Source organism: Ranitomeya variabilis, chromosome 2 (genome assembly GCF_051348905.1).
Source record: "Ranitomeya variabilis isolate aRanVar5 chromosome 2, aRanVar5.hap1, whole genome shotgun sequence".
NCBI classification, from domain to species: domain Eukaryota; kingdom Metazoa; phylum Chordata; class Amphibia; order Anura; family Dendrobatidae; genus Ranitomeya; species Ranitomeya variabilis.
The window spans coordinates 26472889-26479784 of record NC_135233.1 but is presented as its reverse complement, the minus strand read 5'-3'; the positions used below and the strand labels follow the sequence as shown (position 1 = coordinate 26479784).

The following is a 6896-nucleotide window of genomic DNA, read 5'->3' as shown; positions in this document are numbered from 1 at the left end:
CTGCGCTATTCAGCCGCTTACCGGTGGGCCGCCGTGATCTCCATCTGCGCAGGCGCGGAATCCCGCGGCCATTTTCCTGAAGCCCCGGGCAGCAGAGCGCTCCATCTCCGCACGCGCGGCCACAGGAAAGATGGCTGCGCCCACCGGTAAACGGCTGAATAGCGCAGATCGCGCTGTTTTTCATCTCCTGGGCAGTGGATATTCTCTGTTGGACATGCGCAAACCACTACGCCACCAACGTAATGATGAGCCTGATCTGGGGGAGAAACAGCGCTGTCACCACGCCCATAGGACCAGACCAGCGTGAGTGACAGCAGAAAACGGCCACTTTACAAAGGTATTTCGGCAGCATAGGTAGGTAATAAAGGCGCACAAAAGACACTAATGTAACGCCCAGCTCTGCCCCTATTTAACGCTATTTTTAGCTCATCTTCAAAAAACGGGGTGACAGGTTCCCTTTAAGTATAGAAAAAAAAACGCATGCGTTTTTTAGCACTAAAACGCTGCAGATCAAAACGCAAGTGTGAAACCAGCCTAAGCTGTCTGCTGTACTATTGCACTGTATCCAAGCTATCATATCCCAGCTGTCAGATAGACCATGGCACTGTATCTAATCTGTCAGATAGACCATGGCACTGTATCTAATCTGTCAGCTGTACTATGACATTGTACCTAAGGCCTCTTTCACACTTCAGTTGTTTGGCGTCAGTCTAAAACCGCCAGTTTCCTCAAATAACGGATCCGTCATTTTTTTTGGGCGGATCCGTTATTTTCCCATAAACATGCATTGGCGACGGATTGTGGCGGATGGTCGTCAGTTCCTTCCGTCATGCGACGGATCCGTCGAAATTTGGCGGACGTTGTCTAGACATAGACGGACATTGAAACGTTTTTTGTCAACGCCGAAATGACGGTTCGCGGCGGATCCGTCGCGTCCGTCATTCCATAGAATGACCGCCTATGGGCGACAGATCCGTCGCGACCGTCATTTCGGCGGATCCGTCGCCCCAATCCGTTTTTTCAATTGCGCATGCTCCAAAAAGTAGATACTTTTCCCAGACAACCCCCAAGTAACGGATCCGTCAAAAAAACGGATCCGTTGGAACCGTTTTCTCAACAATTGTGACAGATCCGTCGATCCGTCACTATGTCGGAAGTGACTGACGCCAAACAACTGAAGTGTGAAAGAAGCCTTAGCTGACAGATACACTATGGCAGCATATATAAGTTGTCAGATAGATAATGGCAGTGTATCTAAGTTGACAGCTGCACTATGGCATTGTATCTAAGCTGTAAAATAGACTATTAGAGCTGTCAGCTGTACCATGGCACTGTATCCAAGCTGTCAGGTATACTTTGCCATTGTATCGAAGCTGTTAGATAGACTGGCATTGTATCTAAGCTGTCAGCTTTACTATGGTAGTGCATCTAAACAGGTATACAATTTTAATGTATCTAAGTTATCACTTGTAGTACGGCAGTGTATCTAAATTCATATCTATATTATAGCCAGTGCATCTAAGCTCACAGTTGAACTGTGTAATTGTATCTAAGCTGTCAGTTGCACAATGGCATTGAATCTAACCAGTCAACTGTATTACAAGAGTGTATGTAAGCTCTCAGCTGTACTGTCAGTGTATCTAAGCGGTCAGCTGTACTATGTCATTGTATCTAAGCGGTCAGCTGTGCTATGTCAGTGTACCTAAGATGTCAGCTGTACTTTGTCATGGTATCTAAGCTCTCAGCTGTACCATGTCAGTGTATCTAAGCTCTCAGCTGTGCTATGTCAGTATATCTAAGCTCTCAGCTGTACTTTGTCAGTGTATCTAAGCTCTCAGCTGTGCTATGTCAGTGTATCTAAGCTCTCAGCTGTACTATGTCAGTGTATCTAAGCTCTCAGCTGTACTATGTCAGTGTATCTAAGCGGTCAGCTGTACTTTGTCAGTGTATCTAAGCTCTCAGCTGTGCTATGTCAGTGTATCTAAGCTCTCAGCTGTACTATGTCAGTGTATCTAAGCTCTCAGCTGTGCTATGTCAGTGTATCTAAGCTCTCAGCTGTACTATGTCAGTGTATCTAAGCTCTCAGCTGTGCTATGTCAGTGTATCTAAGCTGTCAGCTGTACTATGTCAGTGTATCTAAGCTCTCAGCTGTGCTATGTCAGTGTATCTAAGCTCTCAGCTGTACTATGTCAGTGTATCTAAGCTCTCAGCTGTGCTATGTCAGTGTATCTAAGCTCTCAGCTGTACTATGTCAGTGTATCTAAGCTCTCAGCTGTACTATGTCAGTGTATCTAAGCTCTCAGCTGTACTATGTCAGTGTATCTAAGCTCTCAGCTGTACTATGTCAGTGTATCTAAGCTGTCAGCTGTACTTCAGTATGTCAGTGTATCTAAGCTGCCAGCTGTACTATGTCAGTGTACCTAAGATGTCAGCTGTACTTTGTCATGGTATCTAAGCTCTCCCTTGCACCATATCAGTGTATCTCAGCTGCCAGCCGTACCCTGGTACTGTATCCGAGCTGCCCGGTGTACATATACTGTATATAGCGTTTTGTACGTCCCTCACGTCAGTAGCGCACGGGGATTTGTGTTTTTTAATGTTTTTAAACTAAATCCTGAATGTGGAAACTTTTTCTTTTGTATTTAATAAATGGTTTCTGTGATATTTCATCGCGTCTGTTGTAACTGGCGAGAAATCCCCAGATCCAGCGACCGGGGCGGTCGCCCCATAACATCCATCATAGTGGGTGTATAAAATATTGGGGTCTCCCAAGGCGGCACAAATACCTGATTATTAACCCTTCTGGACTCCTGGATGGACGACGGCCGCCATGTCCCTGTAACACCTAGAATTATAGATCTGACGTCGGCTGCTTGCTGATGGTTTCCAGGGGGGGAAAGTAGATATTTTTGTTACTATTTTACTGAAAGTTGAACAAACAGAAAAGCAGCAAATGTACTAATTATCGGAGCTTCACTTTTAATTGTTACATTTATTGCGCAGTTTGTATTGGGACCCCAAATGCCATTTTATTGGGCACACGATTTGGATAAATGAGGTCTATGGGGCAGATGTGAGGTCAGTTTCTTAGATTATTTATCAGATTTGTGGCAGAAAAAGAAAAATATGTTGCCCAAGCTCAACAATCAGCAGGGCACATCCTGTGATGGCACATTATTGCCTGATTTTCAGGAACAATGTTAAAATAATAGTGCCATGTAGTGTTAAGATAATACCACCACATAGTGCTGAGATAAGAACACCACCTATAGCTAGGATAATACCACCATGAAGTTTTACTATAAACTGCTATATAGTACTAAGATGATATTGTCATATAGTGTAAAGATAATACTGCCATATAGAGCTAAAATAATGGTGACATAAGTGCTCAAATAATACTAACATATATTTCCCAAGAAATAAGCAGCATGTGAATTGTATTAATGAATGATTTAATGCTGTGTGGTCTCAAGTTGCTATTGGAGTTTTCATCATGGAGGGTTCTAAGAAAGCGGCAGCCCTGGTCCATCACCAGCCCCATAAACCAGCCCCATAAACCAGCCCGACCTATACTTCTAATGTTAGGAGACTGTCGTGGGTGTGTCAGAGGCTGCAGAACGTCGCACTGCATCTGGCTGCAGAAAGTCTCAGCAGTTTGCAGAATTCTTCCTGGTCCTTCTGACTCTAGGACCCAGTGGCAACCTCCGCTCTAATGGATACACCTGGACCTGGGTGTTTATAACTCCCAGCTTGCTGCCTGGAGTTGCCAGTGATATTTCCATTTCCCTGTTGAGGCTTGGAGCTATCGCAGTCGGCTATCTTCCTCTTTGGTGTTTGGATGACGACTGTGTTTCTCTCTGAATCTACCCAATATTCGTGTTCCCCTTGTTTGTGTATCCCATCTGTCTTTAGTTTTAGTGGGGATCGACCAGCGTTTACCCTGTCCTTCCCTAAGCAGGGTTTACTGCTAGAGTCAGGCAGGGATTAGGTATCCTGCTCGGCGATAGGTACAGGACCTACAGTTAGGTCCATATATATTTGGACAGAGTCAACATTTTTCTAATTTTTGTTATAGACATTACCACAATGAATTTTAAACAAAACGATTCAGATGCAGTTGAAGTTCAGACTTTCAGCTTTCATTTGAGGGTATCCACATTAAAATTGGATGAAGGGATTAGGAGTTTCAGCTCCTTAACATGTGCCACCCTGTTTTTAAAGGGACCAAAAGTAATTGGACAGATTCAATAATTTTAAATAAAATGTTCATTTCTAGTACTTGGTTGAAAACCCTTTGTTGGCAATGACTGCCTGAAGTCTTGAACTCATGGACATCACCAGACTCTGTGTTTCCTCCTTTTTGATGCTCTCCAGGCCTTCACTGCGGTGGTTTTCAGTTGCTGGTTGTTTGTGGCCTTTCTGTCTGAAGTTTAGACTTTAACAAGTGAAATGCGGCTCAATTGGGTTGAGATCAGGTGACTGACTTGGCCATTCAGGAATATTCCACTTCTTTGCTTTAATAAACTCCTGGGTTGCTTTGGCTTTATGTTTTGGGTCATTGTCCATCTGTAGTATGAAACGACGACCAATCAGTTTGGCTGCATTTGGCTGGATCTGAGCACACAGTATGGCGGCTCTGAATACCTCAGAATTCATTCCTGTGTCATATCATCAATAAATACTAGTGACCCAGTGCCACTGGCAGCCATGCATGCCCAAGCCATCACACTGCCTCCGCCGTGTTTTACTGATGATGTGGTATGCTTTGGATCATGAGCTGTACCACTCCTTCGCCATACTTTTCTCTTTCCATCATTCTGGTAGAGGTTGATCTTGGTTTCATCTGTCCATAGAATGTTCTTCCAGAACTGTGCCGGCTTTTTTAGATGTTTTTTAGCCTTTTTCTTCTTGATGCTTATGAGTGGCTGCACCGTGCAGTGAACCCTCTGTATTTACTCTCATGCAGTCTTCTCTTTATGGTAGATTTGGATATTGATACGCCGACCTCCTGGAGAGTGTTGGTCATTGGTTGGCTGTTGTGAAGGGGTTTCTCTTCACCATGGAGATTATTCTGCGATCATCCACCACTGTTGTCTTCCGTGGACGCCCAGGTCTTTTTGCATTGATGAGTTCACCAGTGCTTTCTTTCTTTCTCAGGATGGACCAAACTGTAGATTTTGCCACTCCTAATATTGTAGCAATTTCTCGGATGGGTTTTTTCTGTTTTCGCACCTTAAGGATGGCTTGTTTCACCTTCATGGAGAGCTCCTTTGACCGCATGTTTACTTCACAGCAAAACCTTCCAAATGCAAGCACCACACCTCAAATAAACTCCAGGCCTTTTATCTGCTTAATTGAGAATGACAGAACGAAGGGATTGCCCACACCTGTCCATGAAATAGCCTTGTAGTCAATTGTCCAATTACTTTTGGTCCCTTTAAAAACAGGCTGGCACATGTTAAGGAGCTGAAACTCCTAAACCCTTCATCCAATTTTAATGTGGATACCCTCAAATGAAAGCTGAAAGTCTGAACTTCAACTGCATCTGAATTGTTTTGCTTAAAATTCATTGTGGTAATGTCCATAACCAAAATTAGAAAAATGTTGTCTCTGTCCAAATATATATGGACCTAACTGTATATAGGGATGCTTAGGGCAGACAGGGTGACATTAGATCTGCCTAGGAATCTCCACTCCCCACTTCCCTGGTACTGGGCTCCCTTCCCCTTATCCCTTTGTGTTGCACTTAGTCTTTCTTACACTGTGCGTGACAGAGACAGTGGTACCGCCAAACTGTTTAGTTCTGGACCTGTAGAGCCGGAGGACCCAGTACTCATGATGGAGGAAAGATTCATCCCAATGTTCCTCTTCTAATTTTGTTTTCCCTCTCAGTCTCATTAATGTATTCTGTTTTAAAGCTGTGAGAAATCCTCCTGAAAATATCACAGAGGTCTGTTATGGACCTGGTGGTTAGGAGCACCCGGAATGACCTGATGGATAAACTAGTAATCGGGACGAGCTCTGGGGAAGTGGGAACTCTGCTGACCGCAATCCCTACTCCTATCACACACACTAGAAATAGCTGTGGAGCGTACCTAACTCTCCCTAGACGCCTCTTCACAGCCTAAGAGCTAACTACCCCTAAAGATAGAAATAGAAGCCTAACCTTGCCTCAGAGAAATTCCCCAAAGGTAAAGGCAGCCCCCCACACATATTGACTGTGAGTTAAGAGGAAAGTCACAAACACAGGAATGAAACAGGTTTTAGCAAAGGAGGCCAGACTTCACTAAATAGTCAGAGGATAGAAAAGGAGACTATGCGGTCAGCACAAAAACTACAAAAACCACGCAGAGTATGCAAAAAGACCCCCACACCGACTCACGGTGTGGAGGTGCAACACTGCACCCCCAGAGCTTCCAGCTAGCAAGAAAATATATTGAAAGCAAGCTGGACTAGAATTTAGCAGTACAAGAAATATATTCAGGCAGCAGTAACAACAAATGATCTAGCAGGGACTTAGCTTCTGCTGGAGTAGACAGGTCCTCAGAGAAGTCCAAGAGAGATCTGAACCAATACTGAGACATTGACAGCTGGCATCAAGTAACGATCTGAGTAGAGTTAAATAGGGAAGCCAGCATACCAATAAACAAGGGCAGCTAAGAAAGCCAACCTCAGAGACCAGCAGTTCCGCTCAAAGCCACCAGAGGGAGTCCAAGAGCAGAACTAACCAAAGTACCATTCATGACCACAGGAGGGAGTCCGAGAAATGGAATTCACAACAGAGGTCTCCTTATTACCCAGCAATTACTGTGCCGCCTCTCACAACACAAGCTGATATTTAAAAAAATACATTTACATCTGATCTATGTGCTGGGAGGATGAAACAAGCAAGA

At 44.2% G+C, this 6896-nt stretch overlaps 1 long non-coding RNA gene across 1 annotated transcript; it reads left to right on the top strand.

The window, feature by feature from the left end:
• Positions 1-739: 739 nt before the first annotated feature.
• Positions 740-2664, top strand: LOC143804244 (uncharacterized). The gene is made up of 2 exons (XR_013221001.1): positions 740-1933; positions 2087-2664. It is a non-coding gene; the product is annotated as an uncharacterized LOC143804244 (long non-coding RNA).
• The last annotated feature ends 4232 nt before the right edge of the window (positions 2665-6896 follow it).